The following is a 20,233-nucleotide window of genomic DNA, read 5'->3' as shown; positions in this document are numbered from 1 at the left end:
ATTGTTTGAGTTCCTTTCTCAATCCATTCCATAGTTTGATTCCACATACTGAAATGCTATGGCTTTTTAACGTAGTCCTAGCATAGAAGTGTTTCCAATGTACTTCTTGGTGGCTATTGTCTCAATGTATCAACCCTGACACCTAGTGGCCGGTGTAATGAAGTGTATAACTGAAGTGGTTACACAGGGGGTGCTGTCAGCCACAACGCTCTGCCAGTCACTGCACTGCTAGCCATGCTAACGCTCAGCAATTCATTGTAACCTTTCTTAAATCTCGTCACCTTGTCCCGTGAACTGACTGTCTTGTGACACCCCTAACAGTGGTGCATGCATGCTGTACATTTTATCCATATATTATCATGGATTTATGAATGATTTCCTACTAAAAATTAATTATGAAAATATTATTTTGACCAAAATATGCAAATTTGCTGAATTGCTTCTTCTCTCCTTTTTCAAGCAATTGCAACCACTCAACCTTTCCCCGCTTGAGTGTACTCCTTATTTCAGTACGTGTGTGGCTTCTTGGTCACCATTACTTCAACTCCCCTGCTAGCATTGGTCAGGATTTGCGATAAAAGTCTGATTTACAAGAAGTGAGCTTTGAAAACACTTCATGTATCGATTGTCATTTTGTCTTAAAAGCCTTCCCATCATTCTCTTTATTTCTCTCCCCCTCTTGTGATCTTTCAGATAAAGAGTGAGAATCGGGGAGACCACCCTGAAGAGCGAACCATGGCTGAGGGGATGATTGCTTCTCAAAGTGGTAAATACCAGCAGACATTCACAATCACTTATGTTGGGTGTGTGTCTTTTTTTTTTCCTTCCATGTAGACATTTGTGTAATTTAACCTGATTTAATTCCTTAAGCCTGAGACTAGAAGCTTTTAAGGGAACGGGACAAAGGCGAGTGTTAAACGCCTTTGCAAGGGTTGGAGTGACACGGTTGCATTATTCACTAGCAGCGTCTTGAACTTTGGCGTGACCTCCTCACCTTAAATGCTTTGGCCTTTTTTTCTCCCCCCTTAAATTTGCCATGACTGCACTCTGTAAAAAATGACTAATGCTGCTTTGGTGCCTTGTGGACCACAGCACTTTGCCATGAAATCATGAGATGATGGGATTTTATTGTCAATAGGCATGCTTGCTTAGCACTGAAGATAGTGAGCAAAGCCTTAGAATCTGAACGTTTTGTGCCACTTTAATATTTAAGTTATGCTTTTTCCACGTTTCTGACCTATAAATGTCGTTCAAATGTAGTATTCTTTGTTAATTGATGCCAAAGTTTCATATCATGAGGTTTGTGTGCCCTGAAAGAAGTTTGGGCTGGATCAAAACGTTTCAAAAGTCGTGGTAAAACTGCCCCTTTGTGATGTCACAGAGGGGCGGACTTCCTTATATGGTTCATAGTTAGGAAGCACTTTGGGCATGTGACCAATCAGATTGTGGGCATGCCCGGAGGCGGGCCATGGGTGGGATAAATTAAAACAGACTGTTCTGGCAGGAAGGAGATTAAAATAGTTGTAAATGTAAAAAAAAATATAAAAAAAAATATATACACATTTTTTAATAAAAAAATATTTTTTGAATAATAAAAAAATATTTTTTTTTTTTCTGATTCTGACTGACAGCGGAGTGGGCATGCCCAGTGGTGGTCCTTGGACTATAAATTATTTTTTATCATATATATTTTATTATATACAAAAGAGCATATTGGTATTATTAAATTATAATTTATAGTGCCCTATAAATTAAAATAGACCATTTTGGCAGGAAGCGCAAGTCAAAGGAAATACAGTTGGATTAGGTGCAGATTCTACAAAATCTAAAAAAAAAAATTCTGCGCGGGTTATTGTGTGTAGCTGCGGAAAATATGTATTAATATATAAACCTTTGACAGTTTTAGGTTGGTGTCTAATTAAACACACTGACTCACAACATGACAAATCATAGCAGATTATTTTAACACCTTTTGTACCTGACCTGTAGCACCGCTTTGTGTGTTATTTGGAAGTAAAATGTCTTCACGTCATCACCTGGCATCTTCACTTATCGGTTCGTCAAATGTACAACGACACCATTAACCTTAACAAGCTTCCAGTGATGTGTTGTCAGGGCAAAGCCTTTATTGCTGGTCTATCCACCATCATGAAATTGTATTAATTTGTTCTATTGCCTTCATTTCATGGCTGCAAAGCTTCTACTTGTTTTGCACATTGCTGCTGTTTTTAAAAACAATCAGAATTCATGTTGTGCTCACGGGGGGGCTCGTTGGCTCACAATAACGTCAGCATGGACAAGCTGAATAGTCAGCCACAATGCCTGACAGACGAGGGGGGGGTAAAAATTGACTTGTTCTCGGGCGATTTTAAAATCCATTTTCAAGGCGGACTAGAAAAACTTGGACGGCGTTTTTGATCAACCCCGAAGCTAGCGAGCCTGTCTCAGCCCCGGAAAGGATTTGCTCACCATTTCTACACCAGTGCTTACAAGCTGTTTACCACGGCCTCTAAAGAGCATACCCTGGTGGGCTTTTGTTTTTGTCATGTTATTAGATAAATATTGATTTGAAATGTAACTGTGGCGTATTGGCGACAATGTATTGGAAGATAAAGGGTTAACTGAGTTTTGTGGTTTATTAATTATTGTTTTCAAACCCAGTACACAAAAAGCCCCAAAATCCACACCTTGGTATATTGCATTTTTGTATATTATTGAAGGTTTGTGTAATTGCAAAATGAGAGTGGTGGTATTAAGAGGCGGATTAAGTCGGTTAAGTCCCCGCTGAGGGCCCAGGTACCAAATGCACCGCCTGCCACTGGATTCTTCAATAATTCATGCAGGTGGGTATTTAAGAAAATCTGCTTACATCCCCTCTCCTGTGCTGTTTTAATCGTGTCACTAGGGGCATTGGGGGGGTGTGGGGGTTTCACTGTCAGTATGGGGATTATACATTTTAATGAGTTTAACATGTGTCCTTTTAAAGTATCTTGTGGCTGATACTTCATGTTTTACAGGGTAAAATATGCAGACAGCTGTTTACTAATAGCCTTCAATACCTTCATACGTTGCCATGTAGTAGAGAATTATGTCAAGTTTTTCATTGTAGCTTGGAACATGTTCAAATAAAATACTGTATTTTCCGGACTATAAGTCACACTTTTTGTCATAAGTTGGCTGTTCCTGCGACTTATACTCCAGAGCGACTTATAAATGAAAAAACTGTTTGTTACATAAACACTGGACACCTTTTCTGTTCATGTTTATTTTTTGTGTAGCTGAATAACGATTGTGTTAGCATATCTTACATCTATTCAGCCTGTTCTCTATTCTTTTAATGTTACAACTTGCCTTCCAAGAGGACGTAATGTCTGTTTTGGGCAAGTTAAATTACCCGCAAAAATGTGACATACTCCAGTGCGACTTATGTTTTTTTTTTTGTTTGTTTGTTTTTTTTTTTTTTAACCTAATTATGCATTTCTGGCCTTATAGTCCAGAAAATACAGTAAAACCGTGACCATTACCAAAACGTGAACTTTACACACCCATTTCCTGCTGACAAAAAACCTACGTTGGAAATCGCGGTCAGTAAATGTTCTGGGTTCGATCCATATGGAACCCCTAAGGCAGTGGTGGGCAAACTATGGCCCGGTGGCCACATCGTTCTTTCCAAAGTATTTTAATTTAAATTTAACATACAACCTGGCATCATGGCTTGAGCCAACAGTTTTGTTGTTTAAGTAGCTGTTTTATCAATTTGGTTATTTAATATAGTCTGATGTTTACAAAATGCTCCTGGGGAAAAAAGGGACGCAACACACACTTTTAAAGATACAATATTCCCAGGTGGACTGTTGCATGTAAAATATATATAGTCTGGACCCCCATAAATTTTGTTAAAGCTATGCAATGTAAGTCCAAACATTTGCCCACCCCAGCCCTAAGCAGACATGATGATTAAAAAAAGATTAGAAAAAAATCCAGATAAACTGAGAATTTTGAGAAACGTTTGAGATCCTGAGATTTTTCAAGCCTACGTTTGCTTCTGCTATTTGCTAATCATAAGATGAGCGGCAGTCATGGAGAAGGACCTTCTGGTTTTGCTCAGTGAGAATAGAAAATGCGTGCTTTCATTTTTGAGTCCCCAAATACCACATAAACTCCCTAATGATGCTAAAAATATGTCTTCAAGGGGGGTTGGAATGGCACCACATCTAGTGAGAAAGTCTCTGGAGAGCTTGTGATAGTTTGGTAAAAGTTGTCGGTAGAATAGCCTTTTGGCAGTTAGATTGCTGTTTGATTGCTGATGCCCTCCGTACTTGTCAAAGTATCCTTATCAAAGATACTTCTGATGCTAAATATGTTTTCTTTTGAATACTGGAACGAGAATGGATGTTTAAAAATGTAGCTGGCACTTGTTAGTTGTAAAACACTCCATTGAATAGCCCTCTCCAAGTAGAATGAAGTCATTTAGCAGCAGGCCCAGCAAGTGTTGTGAAGGAGGAGGTACTCTATGGTGAGGTATATAATATCCTTTATTTCCCTCATGAAATTCAGACTTTTGATTTTGGGTAATTTTGCAACGTCAGGCATAAGTCCAGCATTTTGTCCATGAAGTAAACACAGCATTTTATAGCAGCGCCGCATGCTTCCTCTACATCCTCGCTCAGCAGGAACTAAGCTGCACCTCCATAGCGCTGATCCATCGTCACAGCAGGAGGGGGATGCAGGGTTGGAGGTAGTCGAGGCACGTTTGAGGCATGTAGACACGCTCAGTCCCACATGAAGCTTTTAATTACAAGATACAGTCTAGTGCGTTTGTGAACGAGACTGTTTTTTTTTTCTCGTATTGTTTTTCGCTTGGCCCAGACATCAGTCGGACTGGGTCTGATTGGACCTGGCTGCACATTTTCACATCTAAAAAGGGAATAATGATGCTGGTGAAAGCCTGGCTGCTGTTTCACAATAAAATATATATATTGTTTGGATAGACAAACCTGTACACTGTTGACGAGCGACGAGGTGCCTACATTTAAGATGGAATTCATTAATGCAGCCTGATGGCTTCCATTTTGTACAGTGGAGCCCGGCTACACAGGGACACATTACGCCCTGAGACCACCAAAGAGAGCCATTGTCTGTTTATGACACTAATAAAGCCTGGACTGTGATGCTGTGCCTTCCTGTTAGCTTGACCTTCTTTACGGTGATCAAATCATTCATTTTCTACCGCTTTTCCTCACGAGGGTCGCAGGGGTGCTGGAGCCTATCCCAGCTGTCTTCGGGCGAGAGGCGGGGTACACCCTGGACTGGTGGCCAGCCAATCACAGGGCACATATAGACAAACAACCATTCACACTCACGTTCATACCTATGGACAATTTGGAGTCTCCAATTAACGTAGCATGTTTTTGGAATGTGGGAGGAAATTAAAGAAAATATTGCATCATTATGGTATAGTATTTATTATCATTATTATTGAGTATTATATTATTTGCGCTCACAAAATGTAGACAATATAATTTAGCATTAATTGGGACAATAAACAAAACATTCAATACCTGCATGGATTTATGACATCCATCTTATACCTATAATGTATGAAATTTTTCATAAATAAATATTAATCTTTTTGCAAAGATTAATCATTAGAATCATTAGAAATTGCATTGAAATGGTCCTAAAAAATCCTTAAAATGATTGAATGTGTCATGGTGAAGTCTGAAGTTCAGTGATTAATGACCTTAATTATTAATTATTATTAATTAATTAAAAAAAGTAACGTGAGATAATCATTCATTTTCTACCGCTTATCCTCATGAGGGTCGCAGGGGTGCTGGAGCCTATCCCAGCTGTCTTGGGGCAAGAGGCTGGTGGCCAGCCAATCACAGGGCACATATAGACAAACAACCATTCACACTCACATTCATACCTATGGACAATTTGGAGTGGCCAATTAACCTAGCATGTTTTTGGAATGTGGGAGGAAACCGGAGTACCCGGAGAAAACCCACGCATGCACAGGGAGAACATGCAAACTCCATACAGAGGGTGGAATTGAACCCTGGTCTCCTAGTTGTGAGGTCTGCGTGCTAACCACTCGACCGCCGTGCAGCCTGTGATCAAATCAATTACAAAAAATATCTATACATTACCGCTCTTCGCTCTATCGATCTTTCATTTATCCTGGTCCGTGTTGTGGGGGCTCTGGTGTGTCTTAGGTCTACCCTGGGGCTCACAAGGGCCACCTGAACTCGGGTCTTTGAAATGTGAAAGACTAAATGTGTGAATGCATTTTGGCCACTTGTAGTATCTGCCAGCTCAACTCCTTTCTTCTCCATGTTGGTCTGCCTCGAAATCCTCCACTTGGGGCAAGACCTCACTCCCAACCTGATGGGTGCAATCCACCCTTTTCTGACTAGATTTGGACGTTCTGATTCTCATCCCAGAAGCTTTGCATACCTTCTCAAGGAATATGGTTCCAAAGCTTGAACTCTTGTGAATGTCTTGCACAAACTGGGGCTCTTTCCCCACCCGGGAGGTGACGTTCCATGTCCCGAGAACCAGATCTGGCTAATGAAGATCAGTTCGCTCAGGCGTTGGCCCGCAACCGCCTCACAATACTCAATTCACCAGACACGTACGCTTTCCCTCTCTGTTACACTGCTATTATGGCAACAAGAAAGCACAGCATTCATCTTGTTTGTTAATATTTCTGTCTGCCCTCACACCCCATTATTCTCTCCACCCAGTATATTGATTTGTCATTATTTCCTTCCAAACGTATCATTGCAAGCCTGGCAGCTCAATCACAGAAGACACCAAATTATGCTGCAAGAATTGGTCATATGTAAACTTGTACCTAGTATTTTGGACACTAGGGGGTTAATGGTGTCTGACCCAAAACGGTGTGTGCAGCTATCTGACATATTTGTGTACAGCCCTCATAGGTTAGCATTTGATTTTATCTCGTCAAGGTACGATGTGGCCCAGTTTCTGCTTCACAATGTCACAATGCATGTTGGAGTCCATCATTCTCCTCAATGACCCGCTGCTCCCCAGTGCCGACAGCACTCATGCATCCCGGATTGTGACTCGACAACCACTATACATGACCGTGAGACAATAATGGCTGAGTGTTAAAGTACATCCAAGTTTGCGTTCTATTCTTTCATCTCTTGAGAAGATCTACTGTCATAAAAATGCTTGCATCCATCCACCTACCAACATTTTAAGCCTTGGGTTAGACAGCATTGAGTGTTTTCTTTTTTTTCCACTCATATCCGGTAAGCGTGATGGAGATGAGGTTGGCTGAGTGAATGTTTGTGACTGCCGGTGTCGTCATCTTCTTCTGGGACATTCATCTTGTGACCGCACTGTCATCCCCAGTGGCCTACTTTGGACCTGATGGATTTCATTGCTCAGGTCTTTCACCGAAACACTGACAGGAAACAATAAGAAGGAATGTAACGAAATTGTATTAGGTGAACGCAGGGAGGGCTAAAACGTACGTAAGACTTAAGTTTCATCCAGATAGGAATATATCGAGACGCTGGACCTCTAATTCCAATCCTAAATGGCAGTTATTGGTTCACTGACAGGTTTTAGACCCTCTAGATTTAGACTCTAGGCTGGTTTTAAGCTTTGGAGGAGGTCTGGATTTGATGTAGTTGATACTATGTATAGTAATCATTGTTTATTGTGGTTAAGTCCAGACTCAACTGTGATCAATTACTCTACATGATGTTGAAATCCTTATTTATAAGTGAAATATTTTTTAGTTTAGTCTAGAAAACCTCTTAATTTCCTAATAATCACAACACAAAACAATACATGAGATTTGACATTAAGTTTTATGAAAAACAGCAAAATGTCCAATAAACATTTTTTTTATTGGACTAAATCATAAAACTGGCTGCACAGTTATGAGTGGTTAGCACACAGGCCTCACAGCGAGGAGACCCAAGTTCAATTCCACCCTCGGCCATCTCTGTGTGGAGTTTGCATGTTCTCCCCGTGCATGCGTGGGTTTTCTCCGGGTACTCCGGTTTCCTCCCACATTCCAAAAACATGCTAGGTTAATTGGTGACTCCAAATTGTCCATAGGTATGAATGTGAGTGTGAATGGTTGTTTGTCTATATGTGCCCTGTGATTGGCTGGCAACCTGGCCCGAAGACAGCTGGGATAGGCTCCAGCACCCCCACGACCCTCGTGAGCGTAGAAAATGAATCAGTCAATAAACCATGCAGGTACTGAATGTTTTGTTTATTGTCCCAATTAATGCTAAATATTATTGTCTACATTTTGTGAGCCCAAATAATATAATGATAATAAATACTATAGCATAATTGTGCAATATTTTCTTTATCTACTATTTCACTCTGTAAAGCTATGGAATTGGCGTTATGTATTCAAATGGTGACATGTATTTTGTCACAGGTCTGTTATTTTATTTCTGCAATAAGCCACGTTCCACAGATAGCCCCTGTAACACATTTTGGACACCCATGTATGTTTTGCCAGGAAGACGAGGTGCTACCAGGCGAAATGAATGTGTCCTTCCGTCTCTACAACATCATTTGCAAAAATACTGTGGAGGTTTTAGAGCTTCCAGCCCAGCTTTGTACTGCTGATGTGCAGATCCTGCATAAATTAATACACACAAGAAGCACTTCCTGTCTTTCACTTTTAATATGCGGATTTCCTCTACATATGAAGCGGCGTTACGGTCACCACAGTACGTTGTCAAATCGGACACCCGATCCTTGCAGCCTGGAGGTTTGGATAAGTATAGAGCGGAGGAAGCCACCTGCTGCTCAAAGTGGTGAGGGATTAGTGTAATAATAATAAGAAGGCCAATATCATGCATCTCTAATTAAAATTCAACATTCCCAGTTGAAAGGGAGTGCAAATTGTGCTTTTAATTCCAGCATTTTCCTCGCTGAACTGTTTAGTATGCACATTCCAATGCATGGATGTATGGTGTGTTTGCATGAAAAGCAACATACATAAACATGTGATTACTTATGTATAAAGGCATGTAGGTCGGTAGCAGCGTGCGTGGGTTTATTTTTGCAAGCCGCTTGTTTTGCACAGCTGGCTGTGTGCACTGGGCCGCCATGTTGGCAGCGAGTGGTCACTCGGCAAAATGAAGGCTGATATGCATGAAAGAAGAAGAAGGGGAATCAGGGAATACCAGCCTTTTTTCTAAATGAGAAGGGAGGACACACAAAGTATTCACTCAGTGCCTCTTGCAATTACCGCAAGCTGCAATAACAAAGTGCATTGTGGGAAAATCAGAGGGTCTTCTCTCCCTGTGGCTTTCTTTTGTCTTTTGTGTTTGTTTTTCCTTGCTGCTTTTTTGCCATGCAGGAAATAGCAGGCGTCTAATTAAGTCTTTGAGGGGGAGAAGGAGGATGTGTGCAAACAGGAAGAAAAACTCAAAAGATGAATACATCAGCCCCAAACATTAAATATACAAGTAAATAGAATACAAAAATGTTGGAACGATAATAATACTCACTTTTGAGTGACACTGTCAGAGAGGTGTTCTATTGCAGTAGTAGTAGTACAGCGAAGTAGCACAAGCACTACAAGAATTCCGGCCAATGACAATGATCGGAGTGAATGTCAGCAGTGAATATACAAATATTACAAGGACTGTAACTGCATTTACAGTATATGCATGTCTTGCTTTACTGCTGTGCTATTCAGGGCCCCCAAAATAACTTTTTAATGATGTTCTAATAGTAATGTGTGTGTCCTTAGATACTGTTTATGAGCACCAAGCACGAGAGAAATCTATCATCTCCCTCACTTTCATCCCCCTCACTCAAATTTGGAGTTTTCATAAATGAAAAACATCCTTCCTCATGGGTTTGAGCCCGCCTGGTGTTTATGCCCTCCTCTAGATGGAGGACAAACAAACAAAGACTTCACTACACGTCTTAAAGTAAAGCAACTGTCAGTTACAGATGTTGGGACTGTAAGTTTTGGTTTTTGTCTTCTGAATGCCTTATTTCTATTTGAGTCCCTTTTGCCAGTTTCATTCTTCAATATTCTTAACTTTGTCCAAAAAATATCACATTTTATTAAATATGCCTGTTATAAAGTGATGTTTTATTAATTAATATATATTTGAATACATGCAATAGAGCGAAATATCAAAATTAGAAGGGTGAAGTGCGCTCTTAGCATCTTACTGATGCTACGAGTCCACTGGGCCGGCGCCAGTTGATGCCAGTTCGCGCCAATGCAATTTGCTGTGGTGCCTAGTGTCGCCAGTAAGGTGCGTAGTGGCGTGCAGTGGCTCAAACTGACTCCCAACTGGCTCGTGGTGGCCCGTAACGGCGTCAAAAATTGAGTTTGGCGGCAAGAAAATTTCAAAATGTTTAATATCTTCGTCACACCGATTGCTTGATGTAAGTGGCGCAAAGTGTCCACCAAGTGGAACCAAATGTCACAAACAATCCGCCTATTGGAACCCACTGGAATGGCACCAAGTTGCACCAATGATGCTAGGAGTCCACTGGACCGGTGCCATTTCGCGCCAATGCAATTTGCTGTGGCGCCTAATGTCGCCAATAAGGTGCCTAGTGGCGTGCAGTGGCTCAAACTGCCTCCCAATTGGCTCGTGGTGGCTCATAGCGGTGGCAAAAATTGAGTTTGGCTGCAAGAAAATTTCAAAATGTGTAATATCTTCGTCACGCCGATTGCTTGATGTAAGTGGCGCAAAGTGTCCACCAAGTGGAACCAAATGTCACAAACAATCCGCCTATTGGAATCCACTAGAATGTAATGGCACGAGCCAAGTTGCACCAATGATGCTAGGAGTCCACTGGGCCGGCACCAGTTCACGCCAAGGAATATGTGATTGGTGTGTAGCGGCTCGTTGTGCTGCCGAATAACTGTAACATGGCAACATGCCGAGCGAACATTAATTTAGTGCCACAGCGAGCCACTACATACCAACCACATAATCTTTGGCGCCAACTGGCGCCGGCCCAGTGGACTCTTAGCATAAACAACACGTCTTGGAGCCACAGCTCATTAGCATGAAATCTACGGTCACACTAAGGGCAATTTAAACTTGTCTAAGCACACTTAATACACTCAATACACTAACTGGGTGAAAATACGGTACTGAAAGTGACTAATTCTACGTTTTTACCCCTCACTGATGATGTCAGCGTTTGTCTATATGTGCCCTGTGATTGGCTGGCGACCAGTCCAGGGGTGTAGCCCGCCTCTCGCCTGGAGACAGCTGGGATAGGCTCCAGCACGCACGCGACCCTCGTGAGAATAAGCGTTAGAAAATGAATGAATGGCTGAATGATGATGTCGGCATCCATGGTTAGTTCATATTGCAGCCTTTCCTTGAATGCAAGCAGCAATTTGTACCATATCTTTGGATCTAGAAGCATAATTTGGCCCGAGTCTATAGAAGATTGCCTCTCCACACTTTCTTTCACTAGAAGCTATACCTTGTCCTTTGGTGGTAGTCTGCCGTTAATTCGAAATCAGGAAACTTGATCATTGGGCTCACTCCAACTCTAAACAAGTACATGCACTCGCCGCCTATGTTCGCTCTACCTCTACTTCCGATGTGCATCAACGTTGTACACAGATGACTAAATCCACACCACAAAAAATAAAGAATAAAAAAAAATGCCTTGACTCAGCAGGTATTAGGCTGGATTTAAAGCGAGAGGGAAAAATAAATATTTGATGCAACACGCTCTCAGCATGCACAGCTGAAAAGAGGCAGTGACAGAGATCAATAGTAATAAAGGGATCTGGCTATGCACAGATAAAGTACCCTTTTTCATATGGTACCGTAACTCTTGCTACTGCAGTATATCACCTTTTTAGAGGTACTTTTTAATAGTCTCGGTTGTGTTTGAGGGAACATTTTCTTTCTCCGTTGCTCATGTCGAGTGCTGGCGGGTCTTGTTAACACAGGCTACTAAACCTGTTACATATGAAAAATGTGTAGTATTAAACTATTCCGGGAGAAAAATTGCATTCAATGAAAATATAAAGCAAACCCAAGTGGATTTATTTAGGCAAAGGTGGAAACAGACCATAAGTATAGAAATGAATGAGACAAAAGGTGATCTATATTATTATATATTATTATCATATGTGAAGGGTGAGGTTGGCCGCCATCAAGTATTCCACCAAAAATATCAAACCTCAATATACGTAATATATTGTAGTGTCGCTGGGACTGCTTCCAGGCTTGCCAGTATGCCTTGCGGCACTTCTTTTGTAAAAAGTTGCTGAAGTTGTGTGTTTAGAGTTAACATAGTTCCCCATAGTACTCGTAGTTGTCCTTTGTGTTTACCTACCTGTTCCACAATGTAATTTTTTGTGTTTGCACCGTGATTGTAGTAGTGTTCTGTCTAGTAAACTCCTATGTTCATTTTACTGTGTGACAAGCTCACTGGGAATTCGGCGTTGGCTGTGTTTTTGCACAATGAAAGAGCCTCTTCCTTTCTGCCAACTGAGGTGACTCTTATGGAACTGAAGATCATGTCAACGTATACAACGTATACATCAAACGCTGGGGTTTGGTGGCATGGAGGGGGTCACGAAATATCAGTTGTGGGCCGTGCGTTTCAAACACCTGATTTTTACAGAACATTCGTTCATTTTCTATGCCGTGTAATCCTCATTGGGGTTGCAGTGGTATGCTGGAGCCTATCCCAGCTGACCTTGAGTGGGTGAGAGGCAGGGTGCAACCCGGCACTTCTTGCCAGCCAATCGCAAGGCACAAACAACCATTCCCATTCATACCTATAGACAATTTAGAGTCGCCGATTAACCTAACGTGCATGACAAATTGATGAGTATGGGGTTCGATTCCTGGCCAGGATTGCGTCAGGAAGAACGTCCGGCGTAAACACTAATCCAAAACTACTCATGTGATTGACATGAGAGGGAAAAGCTGAATTATTATTGACTCATGGACAGTTGGTGAATAATAATACATTTTAAATAGGGCTGTCAATTGATCAAAATATTTGATCGTGATTAATCACATATTATAGTTAACTCAGAATTAATCACATTTAATCGCAATTAGAAATAAGTTTATAAGTGGGGTAAACGATTCGATGTGCAACTATGATAATTACATCAAATTTTGTTTAAAAGCATGTCAATTTTGGAACTACAGGCCATTATTTAAAACAATACACTCAACAAGCGTATTTTTGTATTACTGTGTCTTTTATTATTAGCATATTAAATTCACCCATAAATATAACTCTAAACTCTCCCACAAACGTGATCTGTGATAACTCAAACACAGCAACAATTAAATACAAATAACTTGGGTCTTGCTACAAGAGCCATCTACCAGGGCTTTGATGCTAACTTTACCAATCAAAATACTCTCTTCTTTCTCCATTTCTGCTCAATATTTGTTCCAGCTTGTGACTACAGAGATGCCGTGTTTGACTCGGACTACGGTGGGGGTCGAGGGTCAAACAGTAAATTAATGTGTCATTAACGCATTAGCTTTGACAGGCCTACTTTTAAATAAAATATGCTAAATTCATAATATAAGTGTGCTAAGGCACAGAAATGCCAATTCCCGTCCTAATCCTGGTCATGGATTGCCCAAAGATGTTTCTGGTGTGGCCAGACATGACAAAGCCTCCCCCAGTCTCCTGTTTATTGTAAAGTATCAGTAATCAACTACACTTCGTAGTAGAAACCATTCAAACCTGTCTTAAGTTGTCAAATGGTTCCTTAGTTGAGAGCATTGTGTATTTTATGTGTTTATGGGTACATATCATCATGATGGAGACCCACTTGGGTGTACTATGAGGAGAAAAAAGGGGACCGGGGGTGCTTAGAGTGACTTTTTTTTAGCAAGATAAAGATAGAAGACTGAGGAACAATGCCACAAACACGAGAGTGTCTTGCAGGAAATTAGCCTGAGAGGAACAATACTGCACCTAACAAGCTGTGAACAGGCTGATTGAAAGCCAGCAGGAGCGTTGGACCATCAATATTCAGTCCTGCGTGTTGGATGGACGTGCTCCAAGAACACATGCACACAAAATCATTGAAGACATGGCGGCGCTATGCAGGGGCGTCCGCTTTTGGGTAACTATATATATTTTTCAAAGGTATGTGATGTTTCTGCCAGTTTGCTAATAATACAGCTAGCACTGCATGCAGAATTTTATCAATATAATATATATATAAAAGTCCATGGAGGCCGTGCTCACTCGTCGGCAGATGCCTCTTGTTTTTGTTGTTGTTGTTTTGGTGAGTCGTGGCTGCTAATTAAATGGAGTCTTAACTGAACTTTCACAGTTCCAAGAACGTCAACATTGCATTTATAATGTCACCAGTCGGAGATAAACAAAATAGGAAGGTGATTTTGTTCCAAAATCAGATGATTATGATTGCAAACTTCTTTTAAAGCTGTGCTTATCTTAAATATTGGAGTCCGTCATCGTGAGTTCAGCTCAGTAAGTCTCAATCTAAAGTCATCAAAGAAGCAATCGTGTTCAATCTTAGAGGTTCCACTGCCATCCAGGAACCTGACCATGTCGTCCCATCTCTTCAAGGGGTCTTCAATGAAAACGTGATCATCGTGTTGCGTTCCTCAAAGCCGTAGGAGCAGTCCTTCGCTGTCCGCCCTATTTTACATCATGAATCTTTTAGATTTACGCCAAGCATTTACACGGAGATATACGACTGCGGCAACCCGTGAGACGACATGTTATGCGTTCATTTGGGAGTCGAAAGCGCCGGTGAGTGATGGACCGGGCGAACAAACGGGCTCCATTTTAACGCTTGAGTGAAGGTGACGCTGACCTTTTGCGTGGGTGGAAGGATGCTCACATTCCCAGGTCAGGCGATATGAGCGCGCACGGCCAGTCTACAGGCTGCGAGGGGTCATCGCACCAATAAAATCAGCCAGGAACACTGCCAGGCTATTTTTAGCTCTTGGAGCAGGTGATTAAAAGCAGCCATGCACTTGTGCACTGAATACTCTAAATGCTGTGTTTGACATTTTCCATTGGTAGAAGTTCCACTAAATATCCTGGAAGGACAGCTGGATGGATTGATGGCTTGTCGTCACATTTCTGCCCCAATGAAAGAGGAAAAACGGCGCACAGGCCGCCTCTTTGGGGATGGACGGTAACAAATGTGGCATTTGGAAAGCGAGGCAATAAATAAGAAAAGGTGACGCACGCATGCAGAGCCCAGTGCAAAGAAATTGGCTGTTTGTCAGCTTGGATAAGGTCACAGTGTAACGCGCCATAATTGACTGCAGTCGGGACACTGACGCTAATATTAAAGCCGGCAAATAACGATGTCGCTCGCTTGTTATCTCCTTTCTGAGCAAATGAATGTCATTATCAGGGGCCATCGTTGTAATTAATGCGCTAATTTATTCGTTCAATAGTGCTGGCAATCTAAAGCGCGGTGCACGCAAATAAACTTGTAAACATGCACTGTATGGACAAAATATTGAAACATGGATGTTTAGGTGCATCAAAAAACAGAGTTATTGAATTTTGATATGGCTGGGTACTAACGGTGTTCCAATATATGTAGAAACACATAAAAAATGATTATTTAGGGGTGCCACCATACATTAAATGTTAGTATTGCCCCTTGTGTTTACAATAAAATACAAATAAAAACCAAAGTGTTTAAACTTTATATGTATGTCAAATATCCATCACAGCTACATAAAATTCAGGGTAAGGCCATGTGACCATGTGAACATTTACCGCCATTCATTTTGTCAATAGGACAAATGAATGGAGAATCTTGAAAGTTGAATTCTGAGGAATACCCAATCCAAATAGAAAACAAATATATTTACTTTGATAACCCTATAGAAAATGATGCTGTATAGAAGTTCATTGTACTCAACATTTCCAGGTCAACTTTTTGGCAATTACACTAGAAATTGCACATTTTCCGAAATTTTACAAAAGATTGTGTGAGGTGGCACCCCTCAATCTCAAAGGATTTCCTCAAAACATTTTTATGTTCATTAGAAAAAAATGAAATTCCAGCCAAATTGATATTATGAAATTAAAATTTCCCATTCAAATTTGATGCACCCTAATGGAGGTATATTTCTATCTTTGGAAAGTGCCCCTCATAACCCTCTGATTAGTGAGGAAGTGGGGTTCTTATTTATAATATATAATTTATATATTTGTAATTAGAGCATAGAAAACCTGTTTACAACCTTTGAAATATTTTTTTACATTATTAGAGCCCTCTGAATATTAAATAACACCACATTTACACTCCTATTAGCCAATATAGTGGACATAATATTAATAAGAGAAAATAAGACATTTCAGACCTGTGCTCCTGAAATGTGTTCTACTGCTAGGGGGGATGAGTGGAGGGCAGACAGGAAGTCATGGGATCACAACTGAGTTTTAGCTTGTTGTGGTTTAGGCCACCAACATGAGCCCGTCTTGAGGGGTATGCTGGAGCCTATCCCAACTGACAAAAGTATTTGAATGTGTCTGAGTGATTTTAGTTGATTTAGCCATTTATATTTCATTTAGGCACATATAATGTGCTTGAATATGATTATTATTATTGCACTAATGGGCTGAAACAGCATGACTTGATTTTTAAAAACAATACAGTGAAGCTGCAAAAATGCAGAGAGTGGCAAAAGATCACTGTAGTAAATATAACTAGTAATGTAGTAATCATTACTAGTAATCTAGTAATGTAGGAAATGTACAACTGGGTTTGAATCTCCATGTTCTCCGGGTACTCCGGTTTCCTCCCACATTCTTTGTCCCTGGTGGTTGGCTTATGTGCCGGAAGGAGAAGGAGAGACAGACTTACTGGTAGGATGAATAATAGGATCAATAATGAGACCACTACATTACCTAATTATTAGTGTCTAATTAATAGGAGCACATCCTTTCACATGTTCAAGGATACCATCTTTATCCTTCATTATGTTCAAATGTTGGTCGGCTTTTTCCACTTTCGGAGCACTTTACTTTTCTTTAACGGGCTACCGTCAGAATAGTGTCATCTCATGCTTGGGAGACATCATGGAGGTTAAAGTTGAAGATTTGATCATACAATGAAAGTTTTAATGTGATTAAATGAAAACGTTATTACACTAAATACTCCATTTTTCCATTAGTAATTTTTTTTTTTACCAATAGTTATTATACACTAATATAAATATGTGCAGTATTTCTGGTAAGATCCACATTAATATCACGCCAACTTGCAGTGGTTATCTCCTCGAGGCCTATTTTCTGCAAAGCAAACCCTTCACTTGCCTATCACCTGATTCAAATCGCTTTGGTTGTCTGGGCATGTGAGTCTGTCCCTCCTAGCGAATGTTGTCTTCTATATAAACTAACATTCTAGCATGGTGACAAAGACCAGTTTCATTCCATTGCAGATTTTCTATGACAGTGGTAGTGACAGTGGTCGGGCTCACAGAATGTTATAACAGTCCGCACATCAGTTTATCACTGTCTAGTTTTTTCGGAATGCAGCGTAAGGAATGATCAGCGTACCTCCCGATTCTTCTGTTTAAGCGGATCCGTCCAGGCTAATATGCAATTGGACGATGGCATATGAGAAGTCAAGTTATGTCCTGTATTTGTGCTTGGATTGAACGTGTCAGGCTGGCATTTTGCAAACACGGCGCTGCGCTGTGTAGCCTCTTAATTAAGTTTGCGATGCTTGGCTGAATGCATTCCAGATAGACTTTAATTGCTTTTATGTGCGCATGTTTAATTCAGCTAGGGCTTCACTGGAGTAAAAAAAAAACAAAAAAAAAACACACATTTGTGATTGACAATATTACAAAGAGTGACCACTAAGCTTATTTATAGCGCCTTGTCGTTAATAAGCAACAGTATATGAGCACTTGTCATGAGTGTTTTCACAAACATGTCGGAAGCGCGTAATGAGATGTGTCAGGAAGCAGGAGGCGTTTTTGACGGGACAGCCGACTTCCCTGCAGCTGCAGTGGGCAGATTACTAATTATTGGCTCACAGGAATTATTACCTGCTGTGTGCGACCCTGCCGGCAAACTGCAAAGACGCTTTCATGGAGCCCGTAAAAGAAAATCAAGAAGAGGCCACTCGCAGACTTATTACCTGCCATTGTTGCGTGGCGCTGGGATTGTGTCTTTCATCCCGTCTTCGCTCATCTAATAAAGTTGCATCCTGTCACGGTAATGAAATAAGCGGAAAAAATGACATCCTTGTTGTTGTGAAAATACGAAACGACGATGATGACGGTGTGTTATCCCTGTTTAGCAGTGGGAGGATACACATAATAACAATAATTATAATAACAAATATAGAGGGTCACAAGAAAAGCAAATATTAAAAATGTTGACATATGTGGCAAACACAGGCAAAGTATGAAATGGTTATTTCAGACGGCTGACCTTATTTAACCTGACCTGGGGCAATAATAAATTAATCACACAATAAATGATAATCAATTTGATTATTATGCCCGCCTCAATATAGCATTGCCGTATTTCCTTGTCTCTCGTCCCCAAACAGGCAGGAAGAGAGTTCCTTACAGCGCCTTGATGCGTTTGTTCTGTAGAACAATGGCATGAATGGAGTGAGTCCTTTTGTCGGTCATATAGTCTGTTTAGATCGAAGCGAAAAAAAATAATACAAATACAAAATAATGATGCATATAATTAATTTATAAAAATACATCAAGTAAATCAATGCACTTCATTGATATTAATATTATAAATATTGTATAAAAAAATTATAAAATAATAAAATCTGATCACAATTGAATGATGATAATAAATAAATTCAATGTGTTTTTTGATATTACTGAATTTGGAATAATCAATGTATTTGAGTATCTTTTGAGTATCTGTGAGTTGTGATATGTTTACTTCTTTGTTAATATTTGTTCAGTTCCTTGATATATTTGACAAGTACTTTGACTTCCTCCGATGCCAAAATAGTACAAAATATTAAAATGGCTCCTCACATCAACTTTGACTTCCTCTGATGCCAAAATAGTCCAAAATATTAAAATGGCTCCTCACATCAACTTTGACTTCCTCCGATGCCAAAATAGTCCAAAATATTAAAATGGCTCCTCACATCAAAGTAAATGTGGGCTACAGTAAAGATCTGTGATGTCATCGGCAAACAGGTTGTCATGTGACCAGAAGCCCAAACAACAAAGATAGCCAACTGTGTGTCTATCATGCTGTTCCGCCGCCCTTGCACCCGCCTGTCCTCGTCCGCACTCGCTCTGTGTTTTACTACTGAGGTCTTCCGTTGCCTTCACTGCTCAGATTCACCCTGAGGGAAGGACACGTGCTGCCCGTGTGCCACTCGGCAACTTTTTTCTTATCATAAAAACAATCCCGCTCACTCAAAATAAAAGACAAATCACCCCTTTGTGCTTGCGACAGACCCGTGGTTTGGATGGTGCTGCAATCTCCAGAAGAGCTGCTCGTGACCACCGCCATTGAGGAGCGAGCTTAAATTGCTCCTCAGAAGTATCGCAGCCAGTCTCCATGGTGCCCTTTTCTTTCAACTTGTCCTGCCCAGGCTGCTTTTAATTAGATGAAAAGTTTTTTTTGCACCTCCTGGGAAGCGCTGGATATCTGTATACTTTTTATTTTCTTGGATGCACAAAGCTTGCCAAGACTTTCCCTGCTGGGGTGCTTAAGTGGCTCTCACTGTGTTCAGCTTAAAATCGTACAATCGAGATGACATTGGTGATGCTTTAGTGGCTGGAATGTGTTGACGACGCAGCGGGTTTACCCTTCTTGGTGATGCAAAGACACATCTGGTTGCTATACTTTTAGCGATGAAGTGTGTTGGTAGGCTCTGTTCTGTTACGTCGTAGAAATAGATATTTCAAAGTTGATTTTTTTTCAACTAGCCATTTTTTTTTATAACTATTACTCTTGAATTATCCAAATGATTCCAATGGTTTCTGAAGGCAAAGACTGCGTTTTTGGTGATGGTAAGGAGTGATCACGGTAAGCTCCAGGAAGCTGGGTGGATGGGTTTGTGTGTCGGGACCGAAAAGCAAGCATTCTACAGCAAAGTTCTGTAAAAATATACTTCACCCCACATCCATATTTCTTTATTCAAGAAATAAATGCATCATAAATGAATAAATATGAATAATTGGACTGTTACAATGATAGTTGTTGCCAGCAAAATATGCCCACTTAGCCATAGATATTA

General features: G+C 40.6%; 1 protein-coding gene across 4 annotated transcripts in view; it reads left to right on the top strand.

Moving 5' to 3' along the window:
• Nucleotides 1–20,233, top strand: part of lingo2 (leucine rich repeat and Ig domain containing 2) — a 228,782-nt gene that overhangs the window by 134,113 nt on the left and 74,436 nt on the right. For all 4 annotated transcript variants that reach the window (XM_058054395.2, XM_058054378.2, XM_058054368.2 and 1 more), the window contains one exon: nt 694–766. The gene's annotated coding sequence lies outside the window, so the exon portion shown is untranslated. The remainder of the gene's footprint in view (nt 1–693; nt 767–20,233) is intronic.

This window comes from Doryrhamphus excisus, linkage group LG23 (genome assembly GCF_037039965.1).
Source record: "Doryrhamphus excisus strain RoL-2023G ecotype Guam linkage group LG23, RoL_Dexc_Guam_v1.1, whole genome shotgun sequence".
In the NCBI taxonomy this organism is placed as follows: domain Eukaryota; kingdom Metazoa; phylum Chordata; class Actinopteri; order Syngnathiformes; family Syngnathidae; genus Doryrhamphus; species Doryrhamphus excisus.
The sequence above is the reverse complement of the archived record's forward strand: the minus strand, read 5'-3'. Positions and strand labels throughout refer to the sequence as shown.